Source organism: Arachis hypogaea, chromosome 19, assembly GCF_003086295.3.
Source record: "Arachis hypogaea cultivar Tifrunner chromosome 19, arahy.Tifrunner.gnm2.J5K5, whole genome shotgun sequence".
Taxonomy (NCBI): Eukaryota; Viridiplantae; Streptophyta; class Magnoliopsida; order Fabales; family Fabaceae; genus Arachis; species Arachis hypogaea.
Genome location: NC_092054.1, coordinates 58893710 through 58915535, shown reverse-complemented (window position 1 = coordinate 58915535; position 21826 = coordinate 58893710). Strand labels below are relative to the sequence as shown.

At 37.4% G+C, this 21826-nt stretch overlaps 1 non-coding gene across 1 annotated transcript; it reads left to right on the top strand.

The window, feature by feature from the left end:
- The first annotated feature begins 21375 nt into the window (after positions 1–21375).
- Positions 21376–21483, top strand: LOC112781988 (small nucleolar RNA R71). Its single transcript, XR_003192733.1, has one exon. It is a non-coding gene; the product is annotated as a small nucleolar RNA R71 (small nucleolar RNA).
- Positions 21484–21826: the final 343 nt, after the last annotated feature.

The window sequence follows — 21826 nt, the reverse complement described above, 5'->3', positions numbered from 1 at the left end:
ATGCTGATTGTTGCAAAGTGCTATTTTTTACTTCAAAAGTCTTGCCTTTTTTTTATTCGGGGTAGCTAAATTTGGGTTTTGGATAATTCATGATGAGGATTTTCTGACAAAAGATGAAGATTTAGTTTCCTAATTCTGGTTGGCGATAGCAGTGAAGACGAATGGGAGATAGAGTTGAGAGTGTGAGATACTGGGTTGGGAAGGGGATTAGAATTCAAAGGGGTAAAGGAAGGGGATTAGGGTTCAGAAAGGGGGATTTTGGATTGAGGAGGGGGAAGTGCGTTGGAGATGGAGGATTAAGATTAGGGAGGGAGAGGGAAGGATTAGGGTTGGGGAGGGGGAGAATGCATTCAGGAAGGGGAAGGGGGGAGTGCGTTGGGGAGGGGGAAGGAGAAGGAGAAGAATTAGGGTGGGGAAGGGTATTTGCCATGTCATCAAAACGCAGTGGCCATGTCAGCACTGTGCTTGCCAGAAATGTGCTCCGGTGAACTCGTGGGTACGCTTGTCAAATTTTAAAATCTTTTAAGGACCATTTTGTCAATAACAATAGTGAGGTACCAAAATGTCAGCGTTTGAATCTTTCGGGTACTGATTTGGTCATTACCTCTTATTCTTTTAAACACATTTTAACGACACTCACGCATTAGAGGTCAGACATGAAACCTGAAACAATTACACGACCCGTTTGTATATCTAATTACTAATTATATACAAGATTCACATGTCAAACAGTCACAAATTTTGGATCATAATAGAAACAGGACAAGAGAAAAAGGGCAAAGCACCCTCTACCTAACAAAGGACAGAGTGCCAAGGAAAAAGAGAACTGAATAATACAAGTGCATGGCAGATGCGTACATGTAACACCCTACCACACAGAGCTTTACGCTTAAGTCATAAAACAGAGGTGGTGTGGTGTTACTACCTCTAAAATAAAAAAATATATAATAATAGTTGAAAGAATTTAATAATCGAGGAGTCTTGAAAGAAAGCTTAAGCAACAAGTCGCAAAAAGAAAAAGCGCATCGCTCGCGTGAACGGAAACTAGAATAGGAATAAGAGCAAAGATATATATACATAAGGAGCAGAATATCAAAGGTACAAAATATCAAGCCTTGAGCTCAACCTACGAAGCCAAGGCCGGTCGGAGAATATCATATACATACATATATACATTCCCAAAGTCTCCCACAATACCCAAATGAAACACCTAGTTCTCCATAAAGACTCTATGAGGTATAAAGGTAAAGCATATACAAAGGAGAAGTCTATACTATATATATATAGCAAAAATACAAAAGATAGCATCCCAACTTTTCTTGCCAAGGAAACTCCAGATGCCTAACGAGGTGCCTCTTGACCTGCATATAAAAAATGACAACATATGTGTGGAATGAGAATCGGATGTTCTCATCATGGTAAAGGTGCCAACATATATAATATATAAGGTCTCGAAAAAATCAGAGGCGATCCTAGAACTTCGACAATCAGATTTAAAACTTAGAGTTATAATTTAAACCAAAACAAGGTAAGCTATCTATGGTACTTAGGTTCTAACCCAACTATAACTTAACCCTCAATTCTCACCCTCCTCCAACCCTCTAAAACTTCTGTGGAACAACCCTTAACGTCACCTCCACCAGCATGAGGGATCTCTTAGTTGCTTAAACATATAATACAGAGAATAAAAACATAGATAGAATGCAGTTACAACAGGTAGAGCATATAGCAACTAGAGATACTTAATCAAGTAGGCAAACTCAAATAATGCAAACTCAAATAAATCAGACAAATACATATGATGTATGCCTGTCCTATGGCTGATGAGTCTCGTTTGTCAGTTATAAAGCAAACCAGACATATCTGGTAGCTAACCCTGGATAGAACACCAAACACGGAGCAAGTGAGACATCGCTGCAACCTTTGCACCTTACCTGCATACTCGGAGCAAGGGGACAACCTCTCCTTTTCCTCTTACCCAAGCGGTGTTATAGTTCTCAACCCGGAACAAGCGGCGACAGAACTCAACCCTTGCATCTTACTCAGAGTCTCGAACTCTTACTCGAAGTAAGTGGATCACACCACTGCATCTTACCCAATGACATATCACAATTATATTCAATCTCATTTTCAATATCACTTCAATTTATTCATATTCATTCAAAATTCATAATTAAACTCAGCTCTCATCATTCTTCTTCTTCATCTTTTACCCGAAGCAAGTGGACAACGCCACTGCATCTTACTCGGTCACATATATCTCATTTAATTATAAATCATCATTACTCCTATCCTCCTCATCAATCTCTTCTTATTCAACATTATCAATGCCTCTTTACTTCAGCTAACACTTCACAAAATCCTTCCATATATCTCATCAACTTTTTTAACAGATTCATCCTCATTCCAAGGCTTAAAGGCTCACTAACAGACCTTAAACAGGTGTAAGAGAGATTTGGAAAGCTAGAGAATTAGTTAAACTTAAAAAAATATCACATTTGGCCAAAAGAAGGCTTTCACGTATGCGGGACTATGTTCGCGTATGCGAGATTTCAAAATAGTGGAGGATTCTCGCGTCGCGTATACTGCTGGCATACGCAAGCGTCCAAATTCGCAGGCCTGCGTACATGAGGCAATGTCCTTGTATGCGAGATATCAAGGCAGTGAGTAAATCTCGCATCGCGTGTGCATGCTCGCATACGCAACCCCCCATTTTCCCTTAAAAGCTGCTATGTCATAAAAATCAGTTTTCTACACCTAACTTCTAACATTAATAACTTCCTCTACAAACCTCCAATTTTAAAAATCTTTAAACCATTTTAAAGCTCTTGAAAACATATTTAATTTGAAATAGATTTCATTCAAATCTAAAATTCGAGGCTCAAGTTATGGTCCGCTGAATTTGATTAAAAATCACTTTTTACCAAAAACTCAAAACTCAAGTTTCCCAAACCAAATTCAACCCAATCTAAACAAAACCATTTCATATATTATCATGACTCATCAAACACTAACTCATTACTCATCAATCATATAGGCACCTAGTGCGGAATTTACAATCCGCAACTTACCGGCAAGTGCATCGGGTTGTACCAAGTAATAAACTCATGTGAGTGAGTGTTGATCCCACGAGGATTAACAGATTAAGCAAATAATAGTCAATTGATTATTCTAGTTAGACAATGAATAATAAGGGTTTCAATAGCAAATAACATAAAAGTAGAGAATTAAACAAGAGCAAACTAAATTTGTTTAAGAAAATAATAAGATAAAGATAGTTCAGGTAGCGGAGGTGTTTAAATTTCAGGATTAACAATTATATCTATCTACTTTGATCATGCAATGATTTAGTTTATGGAAAATCCTAAGTGATTAAATTCCTATTCCTAGGCAATTCAATCTCCTCTAATTCAACCAACTGTCAACCCCTTGATCACTCAATTGCATTAGAGGGTGAAGTTCAAATTCTGATTTATAAACCACATAACCCTAAGAACCCTAAAGCATAATGCAATTATATGTCACGTACCATACTAAGTCCAGATAATTAGGAATTGTGAGAAATTGGTTTCAAACTGTAATTCTAATGATATAACTTTTCCAAGACTCAAATAGAATTCAAGTAAAATTAGAGTTATTTTCCAATAATCACTAATGCCTAGGTTGAAAACGAAACCAATTCTTAAATAATAATCAAAGCATTAATCAGAAGTAGAAGAACAAATAATTATTAATCCATCAAAGTAAATAGAGCTTCTAACCTTAACAATGGAGGATTAGTTGCCTATAGTGAAAAAAATTCTAAATCCTACTCTAATGTAAAACCTAAAACTAATGAGGAGTATAAGATGTAAGAGAGGGAGAGTCAATGTGTGTCCTTGGGGAGGAAGGAAGTCCCCTTTTATAGTAAAATCTCTAACACTAAACCTAGAATTCAAATTCAAACTAAATAAAAACAAAATCAAATCTAATCATTCAAATTCAAACTAAATCAAAACAAAATCAAATCTAATCAAATCAAATCTTTTCTTAATGACTCTTTGACAAACTAATGATCTTCCTTGTAATTTAAGCTTGGTGTCTTCAAATCTTCATTAATTATGAAGATTTCTCGGGTCCGTGGCTATTATAGGCTTTTGGCACCACTTTGGTGGCATTTGGCACTATTTTTATGCCCTTCGTCACTTCCTTGCTGTTTGTCTGGTCTTTAGCACCAGTTTTTTTGCGTTTGGCACTGGGACTCCCGCATGGAATGGTGATGCTGGATGCGGTTTGGCACTAAACGCCAATGTCGCGGCATTTAATGCCGTGATACCAGAGAAAATGTATAACTTATTATATATCATTGAAAAGCTCTAGAAGTTGGCTTTCTAATGCTACTAAAAACCACATCAATTGGACCTCTATTGCTCAAATTATACCCATTGGAGTGTGAAGAGGTCAGGGTTGACCGCATCCACAAATTCTCTTTGCACTTGTCTTTAATTCTTGGTTGATACGTGGTCAGGAGGGCATTTTTGTCATTTTAGAGCTAAGGGACAGAATGGTAATTTCATCATGTTCAAAGATCTGAATACTAGAAGAATTATACCTTGCCAGTCATAGACATCAAGAAGACCAAGAGTCCATCTCAAAAATAGTGGTGTTGAAATGACAACTCATTAGGCCTATTAGGCTAAATCAGGACAGCAAGAAACCCAATAATACTTTTCGAATTCGATGGGAGGCATAAATTATTCTAAATTTTCAATTTTTTTAGGCATTTATTTTAATTTTTTTTGCTGTTAGAGTTTGTTGGAAGAATTGATTTACTTCTGATTTGCTTAGTAGTATTTTTAGGGATTTTAAATTTAAATCAAATCTGATCTAATCTAATAAGATCAAATATGAATAAAATTTATTATCATATCTTTAGGATTTTAAAATTTAAATCAAATCTGATCTAGTCTAATAAGATCAAATTTGATTTAAATTAGTTATCTTATCTTTAGGAGATTTAAATTAAGTTATCTTATATTATCTTTTTGCTAGTTTGTTAGGGGCCTATTTAAACACCTTTGGTGAGACAATTTACACAACTTTTGATGAATAAAATTTCCTTAATGCTTTATGCATGATTTTTTAGTGTTATTAAGTGAGGTGAGTGATTTGCTTCACTTGTTGCATGAAGAAGATTGAAGTATCCAACACTAAGGTGAATCTGCGTGGTGGTTTCTTTCAATTTTCATCCCTCTGATGCACCACTATTTCGTGGTACATCTTGTGCTTAATTGAGTGGATTTTTATCCATTATTATCACACTTATTCATAGAATTCGCATGTTTTACATTTTCCTTCCTAATTTTATGCTATGATTGAAAACATGCTTCTTTGGCCTTAAATTACTAATTTTTAATTCTCTCTTACTACCATTCGATGCCATGATATGTGTGTCAAGTATTTTAGGGTTTTCCAGGGCAAGAATGGCTTAGAAGATGGAAAGGATTCATGCAAAAGTGGAAGGAATACAAGAAATTCAAGGAATTGCAAAGCTGTCAAGCCTGACCTATACGTACTCAATTGACCATAACTTGAGCTGCAGAGGTCCAAATGAGGCGGTTCCATTTGCGTTAGAAATCTAACATCCGGGGCTTCGAAATAATATATAATTTGCCATAGATGCCATGCTGTTAGGTGATGCGCACGCGTGGATCACGCGTACGCATGACCTTGAGAAAGTTCAATCGACGCGTACGCGTGGGGGACGCGTACGCGTGACAGAGCCACGTACTGGACGTATCAGAATTTGCTGGGGGCGATTTCTGGGCTGTTTTTGGCCCAGTTTCAAGCCCAAAAACACATCTTAGAGGCTGAAGAGTGGGGGAATCATACAACATTCATTCACACAACTTTCATTCACATAATTTTTGGTTTTAGATGTAGTTTTCTAGAGAGAGAGGCGCTCTCCTCTCTCTAGGTTTTAGGATTCCTTTTAGTTCTTTTCAATTTTAGGTTTCTACTTTACTACTTTTATTTGCTTTAGCATTCTAGTTTATTTATTTTCCTTGTTGATTACTTTATGTTGCCAATTTAGTTTATGAATTCTTCATGTTAGATTTGATTTTCTATTTAATGCAATTTGAGGTATTTCATGTTTATTACTTCTTTTCTTCAATTTATGTTATTGATGCTTTCAATTGGTTGTTTGGATTTAATATTCCTTGCTAGTTTTCTATGTTTTTTTATTATGCCTTCCAAGTGTTTGATAGAATGCTTGGTTGGGTTTTAGATAGATTTTTCTCCTCTTGGCTTTGGTAGAGTAATTGGAGACTCTTGAGTTATCAAATTCCTTTGTTGATTGATAATTGAGAAGTTGCTAGTTGATTTGGATCCCTCTAAAGCTAGTATTTCCTTAGGAGTTGACTAGGACTTGAGGAATCAAATTGATTCATCCACTTGACTTTCCTTCAAAGTTAGAAGTTAACTAAGTCGGAGCAATGGACAATTGATGTCACAATTGATAAGTATAGCTAGGATAGGACTTCTAATTCTCATACCTTGCCAAGAGCTTTCTTAGCTATTAGTCTACTTTCTTATCATTTACATTCCTTGTTCAACCTTTAAAAAATCCAAAAAGATATAATCTCATAACCAATTATAAGTAACACACCTCCCTGCAATTCCTTGAGAGACGACCCGAGGTTTAAATAATTCGGTTTAATTTTATTGGGTTTGTTTTAGTGACAACTAAATTTTTGTATGAAAGGATTATTGTTGGTTTAGAAACTATACTTGCAACGAGAATTTATTATGAATTCTTTACTAGCAAAATCCGTTCATCAAATTGGCGCCGTTGTTGGGGAATTGCAAACATATGCCTTATTATTGGTTATTGTGAATAATTTTGCTTTGTCGTTTCTTTGTTAGTGTTTCTAGTTTTAGGAGTTCATTTTCATTAATTTTTATTAGTTTTTATTTCTCTTACTACTATAAATTCTCACCCCTTTGGCTATGAGTTTGGTTACAATCATGTTATAGGAAGAGGAGATTACAATGAAAGCTTGGATCAAGGATAAGACAATCAAAGATAGGAGGAGCCACAAGGATTTGATCAACCCTCTTGGCAACAACCACCTCCAAGGCAATATCAACAACCATTTTATGATGCTTACCAAGACAATGGTTGTGGTGGACCTCTTCGTGACAATCAACACCCACCACAAAATACCTATGAACCCCCTCCTCAACGTAGCTTTGAACCACCATGCTCACAAGCCCCCTACTACCAAACACCACCATATGACTCTAACCCTTATCCACCACACCAACCACCATATGAACCATATAAACCATACGCAGAACCACTTCCGCATTATGAGCCTTTTCTCCCAACAAATGAACCCTCCTATCTACCCCAAACTCCCATAGATGATACCCTTAGTGCTATTCACCAAGGGCAAAGAGAGCTTCAAACCACATTTTTCTCTACTCTCACTGGTCTCACTTCTACTCTCCAAGCTCTTATATCTCGTATGGATCCATCCTTTACCCCTAATACTCAACCCTCAAGCTCTGGTGCACTTACTTTTCACTCATATCCATCAATCCAAGAGAAACAGGATCCCAAGTATGCTATTGACACGGAACAAGAGAGAAGGGATCGTCTTAGGGATGTAATGGATCGGGTTCACGCATACATACTTCAAGAGAAGCAAGAGGAGGCCTAAAAGGTGGAGGTAGGAGAGACCCTTGAAGAAAGTTGTTAAGAGGTGGAAGTCATCAAGGAGGAGCTGGATTTTGTACTAGAGAAAGTGGAGGAAGCCGAAATTATTGAAGAAGAGGAATTGGTTGAAGACTTAGGAGATGCGGAACCTCCATGGGAACCTCAAGTCATAGAGCCTCCTTCCAAGATGTTTGAATTTGATGTTGAGGAGGGTGATAAACCCCGATTTTGTGGTTTATCTTATGCTTAATTTGGGGAATTTTATCACCTTTTCCCACATTTATTCAATGAAATAGCATGGTTTTGCAATTCTCCCTAGATTTGTGCTTAAGTGTGAAAACATGCTTTTAGGCCTTAAAATAGCTAAATTTAACTCACTTTAATTCCATTTGATACCTTGATATGTTTGTTGAGTGATTTCAGGTTCATAAGGCAAGTATTGGATGGAAGAAGTGAGGAGAAAAGCATGCAAAGTGGGAGAAATGAAGAAATAAAGGAACCGCAAAGTTGTCAAGCCTGACCTCTTCGCACTCAATCAACCATAACTTGAGCTACAGAGGTCCAAATGAGATGGTTCCAATTGCGTTGGAAAGCTAACATCTGGGGCTTTAAAATGATATAAAATATTGCATAGTTGTATCGCGTTTAGAGGGGCGTACGCGCACTTTACGCATGCGCGCTGATGGAGCAGCGTGATTCACTAAAGTGAAATCGTGGCCAGTGATTTGCAGCTCATTTTGGGCCCAATCCAACTCATTTCTGATGCTATTAAACCCAAATATTGAGAGGAGAATGAACCAAGTAGTCATAGTTTAATTTTCATCATATTTTAGGTTAGAATTCTAGAGAGAGAAGCTCTCTCTTCTCTCTAGAATTTAGGGTAGTTTAGGTTTAATTTTCTCAAATCCAACTTTCAATTCTTGTTTTGATTTCAATTCTCTTTATATTTTAGTGTTCTATTGTCTTAATCTTCTTAGTTTCTCTTGTTAATTTGTTATGTTTCTCTCTTTTATGTTTATGAACAATTGTTGGATCTTAATTTTCTTTAATGCAATTTTATGTTTCCATGTTTCTTTTATGTTGATCTTGATTGTTATTGTTGATTTCTTGCTTATGTTAGTTGTGGGTTCTTTTAATTCTTGCCTTTTGTGATGTTTACTTTTCTTGCACACTAGGTGTTTGATAAAATGTTTACACTAGTTTTTGAGTAGTTTTCTTTACTCTTGGTATAAGCTAAGGGAATTGAGTGACCTTGAGTCATTGGATCTCATTGAATTGGTGATTTGAGAACCCTTGGTGATCAATTTGATACTCATTAACACCAACCCACTACTAATCTAATTAGTAGATAGGTTGGGACTTATGGGTTGATGTGATCAAAGCCATTTGACGTACTTCAAGTCTAGGAGTAGATATTACGTACTTAAGGCTTTTGGAAGTAGACTTAATGAGATTGGTTCCTCATAATTGTCAATATATGGTTTGTTGACAAGGATGGTGATCTCAATTACCTATGTCTAGCCAAGAGTTCCACTTTATTTTATTTAGTTAATTGTTCTTTTACTTTGCTTGCCATTTATTTTCTTGCCAAAATATAAAACCAAACACCCTTGCATTTTCATAGCCAATAATTGAGCACTTCATTGCAATTCCTTGTGAGATAACCTAGAGTTTAAATACTTCGGTTAATTTTCATTTGGGGTTTGTACTTGTGACAACCAAATTTTTGATTGGGAGGATTGTTTGTTGGTATAGAACTATACTTGCAATGAAAATTCATTTATTTGAGGAAATTCTATACCATCACAACAAATCGCTCATCAGAGGGTGTACAAACTCCAAGGCATATCATGGTTGAAGAGGAAGAGGTTACTGTTGCAGAAGCGTGTCAAGAGGTGGAAGTCATCAAAGAAGAGCCCAAGAGAGTGAAGCATACATTGGCAAGGCTGCCACTGGAGATACTTCCCCCCAAGCCATTACAATCCAACACAACATTCAAGTAGGTAAAATTCTTATCCTTCAACTGTACCTTCCCACTTGAATATGGTCTGCTTGAAATGGATGGACAACTTAGAGCTATCTGTAGTTTTAAGAGTAAAAGGGAGATGGTCAGTGGTTGGCAACAGCATCCTAGGTTTGTTATGGTTGGAAGCTCAAGGCCTAATTGCAAGGGTTGGTATAATCCTCAATTGACTGGGTCTAGGAGGATGTTTAGGCGCTTAAATGAGAATTCCAAGGCTGAACCACCCGGATGGAATCATGATGATCAACTTGAAGACGGGTGTGGCAACAAGATTTAGGATCCCGGCATATAAGAGGATCAACTTTGGGAGCTCAAAGCTTGTGAAGAACTTCATCAAGGCTTGGTGAATTCACTTGGAGATGTTAGAGCTTATTGGAAGTCCAAGCATTGGTGGAAGTTTCAAGACGAGTTCAAGCACAAGCCACCATGACAAGGAGCTCACCAAATGTCCAACTTAAGGACTTTAACTAAAAGTGCTAGGTGGGAGACAACCCACCATGGTATAGTCGTCTCTTTTTATTCTTAGTTTTATTTTACTTTATTTTTTTCAGTATTTATTCAATAATTTTGCATCATCACCTGCATTCTGCATATAAAAATATATATATAAAAAAAGGGGATCGACGCGCAAGCGTCTACGACGCGCACGCGTCGTATGTGTAAGAGTGCTTGAACAGAGAGTTATGATTCCATGGTGCGAGAGCCATGCGGGTTCTCACGCGTACGCGTGATCTACGCTTGCGCGTCCTTTCGCTCACAGACTACCCACGCGTGTGCGTGCCAGACGCGTACGTGTCGCCTGGCTAGTACAGTATTCACGCGCACGCGTACCCTGTGCGCGCGCGTCGCGCCTAGATTTTCATTTCTTACTTCTTTCTTCTTTTCTTTCTCCTTCTTTTCTCCTCTTTTCTCAATTTCTTCTTCTTCATTTCTTTAACTTCTCATCCTTATTCTCTTTCATTCTATTTTACTTAATTTATTTGCATTCATTGCATTTTAATCTCGTGCATGTTTTATTTTCTTTTCTAAGTTTATTATTTTACCATTGGTGTTAAATGTTCTTATTCAACTGTTGTATCTTTTCCAGTATTATTTTGGTGCTTAGTGACTTGTTTTACATTGTTGGGTGATATTATTTATCTATCAATGCCAATCTTTTATGATACCTCTGTCCCTTTTTCATTGACATGAATTTATATTGTCTTTCATTACCTACTATCTCTTCCCCATTGTTGCAATTTTTACACTATTGATATGCCATTTGCTTATACTATTTTCTCACTTACATGTTGTAGCTACCATGTAATTGAGACCCTCATTATTCAGCATTCACCCAACCATATTTTATTTGTTTTCTATCTTTATTTTTTGGGTTACCTTTCTTCCCTTTTCTCTTCTTTCAGGATGGCCACCGAGAAGGAAAAGGAAGAACCTCTATATGGGGCGACAAACAAGTTCCTCTGCACATTCTTTGGAGAGAAAAGCGTCAGTTGGAGCCACCCGTCCACTTGCACATCTTAGCATGCACCGAGGACGGTGCAATCTTTAAGTGTGGAGAGGTCGATACCAACTTCCGTGGGTTAGTTATTTCCTTCTTAACACCAATGTTTAATTTTCTATGTTAATTTAGTTGTTGTATTTGCATATTTGATTGCATGTTTGTTTGATTTTGTGCATATGTTACCACTGCTTGGTCAAAGTAATAATTTCTTTTCAAGACCCTGTTTTATAGTATTTCACTAATTTAAATTGAAAATTTGTGTTAAACTTATTTGAAGATTGTAATTTAGAACATAGTTATAGTTAAGAACACACAACCTGTGAGATTTTGAGCTTAATTATATGGTTACATTATTTAACCATAATATTTTATTCTTGTGTGTTTTCTTCTCTATGATTGCAATCTTTGCTTTGTTTTATTCTATATGTCCTTTGTTTAGTGTATTTACATGCTTACATATGATTGAGGCCATCAATTGTTATTAGCTCACTTATCCCAAATAGCCTACCATTTCAATTACCTTTGTTTGCCACTTTGAGCCTTTTAATCCCCTTTTGTTCTATATTTTACCACATCACTAGTCTTAAGCGGAAAAATAATTAATTACCCCAAGTGAATCTTTGGTTAGCTTAAGATAGAGATTGTGTATTAATTAAGTGTGGGGAACTGTGGGAACTTGGGTTGATGAAAGTGTGCTGTGTTTTATTGACAAAAGTATTGGAAATTTGGGTGCATACTCATGTGAGACCAGAAAAATAAAAAACTCATGTGCATTGATATGTTATGTTTGCTTTTATGATTCAAAAAAACAATAAAAAAAAGAAAAAATAAAAAAAGAAAAAAGAAAAAAATAATAAAATAAAAATAATAAATTACAATATAAGTGCATAGATAAATAAGGGGACAAAATTACCCCAATGCGAAGTTTAATAAAAGATCAATGCATATGTGGTGAAATTAAGAAAAATTTGGTACATGAGTATGTGATACAAAAATGGGAATTTTGGGTAGCTAGGCATGATTTTAGTGTTATATAGATAGTGTGTATGTTAAGTGAGAACTTAGGTTAGTCAAAGATTCATATTATAGCTCACTTGGCCATACATATATCCTCACCCTTACCTCATGATGTTTGCATTGGTATACTAAATATTTGTTGATTGGTTAGATGAAGAACAAAGTTTTAGAAAGCATGACTAGAGAAGAGTAGAGTGATTAACCCAAGACACTTGAGTGATTAGAGTGTATACACTTCCAGTGAGGGTTCGATGCTCGATTCTTTGTTCCCGGCTTTCATGAGCTATTTTATTCTGCAAGTCTATTTGTACTTCATTTTTATGATTTGAATTAGTGAAATCCAGTTCATATTTGTTCTTGAAAGGTTTATTTACTTTTCACCAAGAAGGTAAAAGCATTTTACATTTAGCTGCATTCATACAAATAGGCTGCATTTCATACATCCTATCATTTTGCCTTCACTCTCTTATAGTCTCTCTTGAGCTTAGCATGAGGACATGCTAATGTTTACGTGTGGAGAGATTTGATACACCACTATTTTGTGGTACATCTTGTGCTTAATTGAATGGATTTTTATCCATTATTCTCACACTTATTCATAGAATTCGCATGTTTTACATTTTCCTTCCTAATTTTGTGCTATGATTGAAAACATGCTTCTTTAGCCTTAAATTACTAATTTTTAATTCTCTCTTACAACCATTCGATGCCATGATATGTGTGTTAAGTGTTTTCAGGTTTTCAAGGGCAAGAATGGCTTAGAGGATAGAAAGGAAGCATGCAAAAGTGGAAGGAATACAAGAAATTGAAGGAATTGCAAAGCTGTCAAGCTTGACCTCTTTGTACTCAATTGAACATAACTTGAGCTACAGAGGTACAAATGAGGCAGTTCCAGTTGCGTTGGAAAGCTAACATCCAGGGCTTCGAAAAAATATATAATTTGCCATAGTTTCCATGCTGTTAGGCAACGCGCATGCGTGGATCACGCGTACGCGTGACCTTGCAAAAGTTCAATCGACGCGTACGCGTGGGGGACGCGTACGCGTGACAGAGCCACGTGCTGGACGTATCAGAAATTGCTGAGGGCGATTTTTGGGTTATTTTTGGCCTAGTTTTAAGCCCAAAAAACACATATTAGAGGCTGCAGAGCGGGGGAATCATACAACATTCATTCACACAACTTTCATTCACATAATTTTAGGTTTTAGATGTAGTTTTCTAGAGAGAGAGAGGCTCTCTTCTATCTCTAGGTTTTAGGATTCCTTTTAGTTCTTTTCAATTTTAGGTTTCTACTTTACTTTAATTTAGTTTCTCTTCTACTTTTATTTGCTTTAGCATTCTAGTTTATTTATTTTCCTTGTTAATTACTTTATGTTACCAATTTAGTTTATGAATTCTTCATGTTAGATTTGATTTTCTATTTAATGCAATTTGAGGTATTTCATGTTTATTACTTCTTTTCTTCAATTTATGTTATTGATTCTTTCAATTGGTTGTTTGGATTTAATATTCCTTGCTAGTTTTCTATGTTTTTATGTTATGCCTTCCAAGTGTTTGATAGAATGCTTGGTTGGGTTTTAGAGTAGATTTTTCTCCTATTGGCTTTGGTAGAGTAATTGGAGACTCTTGAGTTATCAAATTCCTTTGTTGATTGATAATTGAGAAGTTGCTAGTTGATTTGGATCCCTCTAAATCTAGTCTTTCCTTAGGAGTTGACTAGGACTTGAGGAATCAAATTGATTCATCCACTTGACTTTCCTTCATAGTTAGAGGTTAACTAAGTGGGAGCAATGGACAATTGATGTCACAATTGATAACGATAGCTAGGATAGGACTTCTAATTCTCATACCTTGCCAAGAGCTTTCTTAGCTATTAGTTTACTTTCTTATCATTTACATTCCTTGTTTAAGCTTTCAAAAACCCAAAAAGATACAATCTCATAACCAATTATAAGTAACACACCTCCCTGCAATTCCTTGAGAGACGACCCGAGGTTTAAATACTTCGGTTTAATTTTATTGGGTTTGTTTTAGTGACAACCAAATTTTTGTATGAAAGGATTATTGTTGGTTTAGAAACTATACTTGCAGCGAGAATTTATTGTGAATTCTTTACTAGCAAAAATCCGTTCATCAAAATGGCGCCGTTGCCGGGGAATTGCAAACGTGTGCCTTATTATTGGTTAGTGTGAATAATTTTGCTTTTTTGTTTCTTTGTTAGTGTTTCTAGTTTTAGGAGTTTATTTTCATTAATTTTTATTAGTTTTTATTTCTCTTACTACTATGAATTCTCACCCCTTTGGCTATGAGTTTAGTTACAATCATGTTATAGGAAGAGGAGATTACAATGAAAGCTTGGATCAAGGATGGGACAATCAAAGATGGGAGGAGCCACAGGGATTTGATCAACCCTCTTGTCAACAACCACCTCCAAGGCACTATCAACAACCATTCTAAAGGTAAAAAAAATGTTCAGCTTTTAAATTTTGGTTATGCAATTAAGTCAGAGTCTGCTACAAAAAAAAAGATCATCGATTTTTTTAGCTTTATTTTAGCTTTCTAAATTTTCATTGAGTCCTGATTAAGATTAAATTTTCCTAGTTTCTGTCATCTTAGTATCACTTATTGTTTTTCTTCCTTTGTCATATACTTTGGTTGTCTTCTTGTCAAGTTGAACGTCTCTATCATTCAGATTATCTTAAGTTTGGTGTCTGGTATGCAAAATCGTGATCGTTCATTCCTTGGTAACGGCGCTAAAAAACTTAATACGCACGTTCATAATCTTAGTTCTTTGTCACAACTTCGCACAACTAACCAGCAAGTGCACTGGGTCGTCCAAGTAATAAACCTTACGTGAGTAAGGGTCGATCCCACGGAGATTGTCGGCTTGAAGTAAGCTATGGTCATCTTGCAAATCTCAGTCAGGAAGATTCATATAGTTATGGATATTTGATAATTAAAATATAATTAAAATATAAAACAGGATAGAGATACTTATGTAATTCATTGGTGAGAATTTCAGATAAGCGTATAGAGATGCTTTTGTTCCTTCTGAATCTCTGCTTTCCTACTGTCTTCATCCAATCATTCCTACTCCTTTCCATGGCAAGCTTTATGTAGGGCATCACCGTTATCAATGGCTACATCCCGTCCTCTCAGTGAAAATGGTCCAAAATGCACTGTCACCGCACGGTTAATCATCTGTCGGTTCTGATTATACTGGAATAGGATTCAGTAATCCTTTTGCGTCTGTCACTACGCCTAGCACTTGCGAGTTTGAAGCTTGTCATAGCCATCCCTTCCCAGATCCTACTCGGAATACCATAGACAATGTTTAGACTTTCCGGATCTTAAGAATGGCCACCAATAATTCTAGCCTATACCACGAAGACTCTGATCGTAGATCAGGAGGCTAAGAGATATGCATTCAAGCTTGTTTACATGTAGAACGGAAGTGTTTGTCAGGCACGCATTCATAAGTGAGAATGATGATGAGCATCACATAATCATCACATTCATCATGTTCTTGTGTGCGAATGAATATCTTAGAGAAGAAATAGGCTTGAGTTGAATAGAAATATAATAGTACTTTGCATTAATTCATGAGGAGCAGCAGAGCTCCACACCTTAATCTATGGTGTTTAGAAACTCTACCGTTGAAAATACATAAGTGATGAAGGTCCAGGCATGGCCGAATGGCCAGCCCCCATAAAGGTCTAAGATAGCATAAAACTGATCAAAGATATAAATACAGTAGTAAAAAATTCTATTTATACTAAACTAGTTACTAGGGTTACAGAAATAAGTAATTGATGCAGAAATCCACTTCCGGGCCCACTTGGTGTGTGCTTGGGCTGAGCGTTGAAGCTTTCACGTATAGAGGTCTTCTTTGGAGTTAAATGCCAGTTTGTAACCTGTTTCTGGCGTTTAACTCTGCTTTGCAACCTGTTTCTGGCGTTTAACTCCAGAATATGGCAGAAAGCTGGCGTTGAACACCAGTTTGCGTCATCTAAATTGAGAACGCGCCATTTAGGCTTGTTTAGCTCCAGAAAATCCACTTTGAGTGCAGGGAGGTCAAAATCCAACAGCATCTGCAGTCCTTCTTCAACCTCTGAATCTGATTTTTGCTCAAGTCCCTCAATTTCAGCCAGAAATTACCTGAAATCATAGAAAAACACACAAACTCATAGTAAAGTCCAGAAATGTGAATTTTATTTAAAAACTAATAAAAATATACTAAAAACTAACTAAATCATACTAAAAACTATGTAAAAACAATGCCAAAAAGCGTATAAATTATCCGCTCATCACAACACCAAACTTAAATTGTTGCTTGTCCCCAAGCAACTGAAAATCAAAATAGGATAAAAAGAAGAGAATATACTATAAATTCCAAAATATCAATGAAACTTAGCTCCAATCAGATGAGCGAGACTAGTAGCATTTTGCCTCTTGAATAGTTTTGGCATCTCACTTTATCCATTGAAGTTCAGAATGATTGGCATCTATAAGAACTTAGATTTTAGATAGTGTTATTGATTCTCCTAGTTCAGTATGTTGATTCTTGAACACAGCTACTTTGTGAGTCTTGGCTGTGGCCCTAAGCACTCTGTTTTCCAGTATTACCACCAGATACATACATGCCACACCCACATAACTGGGTGAACCTTTTCAGATTGTAACTCAGCATTGCTAAAGTCCCCAATTAGAGGTGTCCAGGGTTCCTAAGCACACTCTTTTTTTGCTTTGGACCTTGACTTTAACCGCTCAGTCTCAAGTTTTCAATTGACACCTTCACGCCACAAGCACATGGTTAGGGACAGCTTGGTTTAGCCGCTTAGCCCAGGATTTTATTCCTTTAGGCCCTCCTATCCACTGATGCTCAAAGCCTTGGATCCTTTTTATTACCCTTGCCTTTTGGTTTTAAGGGCTATTGACTTTTTGCTCTTGCCATTTGGTTTAAAGAGCTATTGGCTTTTTCTGCTTGGTTTTTCTTTTTCTTCCTTTTTTTTTTGCCATTTTTCTTTTCTCTTTTTTTTCATAAGCTTTTGTATTCACTGCTTTTTGTTGCTTCAAGAATCAATTTTATGATTTTTCAGATTATCAATAACATTTCTCCTTTTTCATCATTCTTTCAAGAGCTAACATATTTAACATTCATAAACCACAATATCAAAAGACATATGCACTGTTCAAGCATTCATTCAAAAAACAAAAAGTATTGTCACCACATCAAAATAATTAAACTAGTTTCAAGGATGAATTTGAAACCATGTACTTCTTGTTCTTTTGTTTTTAGAACAATTTTCAATTAAGAGAGGTGATGGATTCATAGGACATCCATAGCTTTAAGACATAGACACTTAAACACTAATGATCATGTAATAAAGACACAAACATAAATAAAACATAAAGCATAGTAAACGAAAAATAGGAAAATAAGAACAAGGAGATTAAGGAACGGGTTCACCTTAGTGAGGGTGGCGTCTTCCTCTTCTTAAAGAACCAATGATGCTCTTGAGATCCTCTATGTCTCTTCCTTGTCTTTGTTGCTCCTCCCTCATAGCTCTTTGATCTTCTCTAATCTCATGGAGGATGATGGAGTGCTCTTGGTGCTCCATCCTTAGTTGTCCCATGTTGGAACTTAATTCTCCTAGGGAAGTGTTGATTTGCTCCCAATAGTTTTGTGGAGGGAAGTGCATCCCTTTAGGCATCTCAGGGATTTCATGGTGAGGAATTTCTTCATGCTCTTGTTGAGGTCCATGATCTCTTGTTTGCTCCATCCTTTTCTTAGTGATGGGCTTATCCTCATCAATGAGGATGTCTCCCTCTATGTCAATTCCAGCCGAATTGCAGAGGTGGCAAATGAGGTGAGGAAAGGCTAACCTTGCCAAAGTGGAAGACTTGTCAGCCACGTTATAGAGTTCTTGAGGTATAATCTCATGAACTTTCACTTTCTCCCCAATCATGATACTATAGATCATGATGGCCCGGTCTATAGTAACTTCAGACCGGTTGCTAGTAGGAATAATTGAGCGTTGAATGAACTCCAACCATCCTCTAGCTACAGGCTTAAGGTCCAGTCTTCTCAATTGAACCGGCTGGCCTCTTGAGTCTACTTTCCATTGAGCTACTTCTACACATATGTCCATAAGGACTTGGTCCAACCTTTGATCAAAGTTGACCCTTCTAGTGTAGGGGCGTGCGTTTTCTTGCATCATTGGCAAGTTGAATGCCGACCTTACATTTTCCGGACTGAAATCTAAGTATTTCCCCCGAACCATGGTAAGCCAATTCTTTGGATTCGGGTTCACACTTTGATCATGGTTCCTAGTGATCCATGTGTTTGCATAGAACTCTTGAACCATTAAGATCCCAACTTGTTGAATAGGATTAGAGAGAACTTCCCATCCTCTTCTTTTAATCTCTTGTCGGATCTCCGGATATTCGCTCTTTTTGAGCTTGAAATGAACCTCAGGGATCACTTTCTTCTTGGCCACAACTTCATAGAAGTGGTCTTGATGGACTTTTGAGATGAATCTCTCCATCTCCCATGACTCAGAGGTGGAAGCAATTGCCTTTCCTTTCCTCTTTCTTGAGGTTTCTCTGGCCTTAGGTGCCATTAATGGTTATGGAAAAACAAAAAACAATGCTTTTGCCACACCAAACTTTAAATGTTTGCTCGTTCCCGAGCAAAAGAAGAAAGAAAGAAGGAGAAGAAGAAGAAAAATGGAGGAGAGGGAGATAGGTGTCTATTCGGCCAAGGGAAAGAAGAAAGGGTTGTGTTGTGTGAAAATAAAGAAGGAATGAGGGGTTTATATAGGAGTGGAGGAAGGTTTAGGGTTCGGCCATTAGGGTTGGGTTTGGGAGGGAAAAGAGTTTAAATTTTGGAGGTAGGTCGGGTTTATGGGGAAGAGGGTTATGAAAAGGTATGAGAGAGGTGGGGATCCTGTGGGGTCCACAGATTCTGTGGGGGATCCTATGGGGTCCACATATCCTTAGGGGTCAAGGAGCATCCCTGCTCCAATTAGGTGTGCAAAACGCCCTTTGTATGCAATACTGGCATTTAACGCCAGACTGCTGCCTGTTTTTGGCGTTAAACACCCAAATGTAGCCTGTTTCTGGCATTTAACGCCAGGTTGATGCTTGTTTCTGGCGTTAAACACCAGCTTGGTGCTTGTTTCTGGCGTTAAACGCCAGACAGATGCTTGTTTCTGGCGTTTAAACGCCAGAGTGCTCTTCCTCCAGGGTGTGCTGTTTCTTTTGTTGTTTTTGATTCTGTTTTTAATTTTTCAGTAGTTTTTGTGACTCCACATGATCATCAACCTAAAAAAATAAAATAACAATAGAAAATAAATAGATATAATTAAATAACATTGGGTTGCCTCCCAACAAGTGCTTCTTTAAAGTCAATAGCTTGACAGTGGGCTCTCATAGAGCCTCACATATGTTCAGAGCATTGTTGGGACCTTCCAACACCAAACTTAGAGTTTGAATGTGGGGGTTCAACACCAAACTTAGAGTTTGGTTGTGGCCTCCCAACACCAAACTTAAAGTTTGACTGTGGGGGCTTTGGTTGACTCTGTAGTGAGAGAAGCTTTTCATGCTTACTATCCATGGTTACAGAAGGAGATCCTTGAGTTTTAAACACAAGGTTGTCCTTATTTAGTTGATGGACCAACTCTCCTCTGTCCACATCAATCACAGCTTTTGCTGTGGCTAAGAAGGGTTTTCCAAGGATGATGGATTCATCCTCATCCTTTCCAGTGTCTAGGATTATGAAATCAGCAGGGATGTAAAGGCCTTCAACCTTTACTAACACGTCCTCTACTAGTCCATAAGCCTATTTTCTTAAGTTGTCTGCCATCTCTAATGAGATTCTGGTAGCTTGCACCTCAAAGATCTCAAGTTTCTCCATTACAGAGAGTGGCATTAAGTTTATTCCTGACCCCAGGTCACACAGAGCCTTCTCAAAGGTCATGGTGCCTATGTTACATGGAATTAGGAATTTACCAGGATCTTGTTTCTTTTGAGGTAATTTATGCCTATCCAATGCATCAGTTCATTGGTGAGCAAGGGAGGTTCATCTTCCCAAGTCTCATTACCAAATAATTTGGCATTCAGCTTCATGATTGCACCAAGGTATTTAGCAACTTGCTCTTCAGTAATGTCTTCATCCTCTTCAGAGGATGAATACTCATCAGAGCTCATGAAGGGCAAAAGGAGGTTCAATGGAATCTCTATGGTCTCTAGATGAGCCTCAGATTCCTTTGGTTCCTCAAAGGGAAACTCCTTATAGGTCAATGGACGTCCCATGAGGTCTTTCTCACTAGGATTCACATCCTTCTCCTCCTCTCTGGATTCGGTCACACCAAGTAAGGTTATGGCCTTGCACTCTCTTTTTGGATTCTCTTCTGTATTGCTTGGGAGAGTACTAGGAGGAGTTTCAGTGACCCTTTTACTCAGCTGGCCCACTTGTGCCTCCAATTTTCTAATGGAGGATCTTGTTTCATTCATGAAACTTAGAGTGACCTTAGATAGATCAGAGACTATATTTGCTAAGCTAGATAGATTCTGCTCAGAATTCTCTGTCTGTTGCTGAGAGGATGATGGAAAAGGTTTGCTATTGCTAAACCTGTTTCTTCCACCATTATTAAAGCCTTGTTGAGGCTTTTGTTGATCCTTCCATGAGAAATTTGGATGATTTCTCCATGAGGGATTATAGGTATTTCCATAGGGTTCTCCCATGTAATTCACCTCTGCTATTGCAGGGTTCTCAGGATCATAAGCTTCTTCTTCAGAAGATGCCTCTTGAGTACTGTTGGATGCAGCTTGCAATCCATTCAGACTCTGAGAAATCATATTTACTTGCTAAGTCAATATTTTATTCTGAGCCAATATGGCATTCAAAGTATCAATTTCAGGAACTCCCTTCCTCTGAGGCGTTCCATTACTCACAGGATTCTTTTCAGAAGTGTACATGAACTGGTTATTTGCAACCATGTCAATGAGTTCCTGAGCTTCTGCAGGCATTTTCTTTAGGTGAATGGATCCACCTGTAGAATGGTCCAATGACATCTTAGATAATTCAGACAGACCATCATAGAATATATCCAGGATGGTCCATTCTGAAAGCATGTCAGAAGGACACTTTTTGGTCAGTTGCTTGTATCTCTCCCAAGCTTCATAGAGGGATTCACCTTCTTTCTGTTTGAAGGTTTAAACATCCACTCTAAGCTTGCTAAGCTTTTGAGGAGGAAAGAACTTGGCTAAGAAAGCCGTGACCAGCTTATCCCAAGAGTTCAGGCTATCTTTAGGTTGAGAGTCCAACCATATTCTAGCTCTGTCTCTTACAGCAAATGGGAAAAGCATAAGCCTGTAGACCTTGGAGTCAACCTCATTAGTCTTAACAGTATCACAGATCTGCAAGAATTCAGTTAAGAACTGAAAAGGATCTTCTGATGGAAGTCCATAAAACTTGCAGTTCTGTTGCATTAGAGAAACTAATTGAGGCTTTAGCTCAAAATTGTTTGCTCCAATGGCAGGGATTGAGATGCTTCTTCCATGTAAATTGGAATTTGGT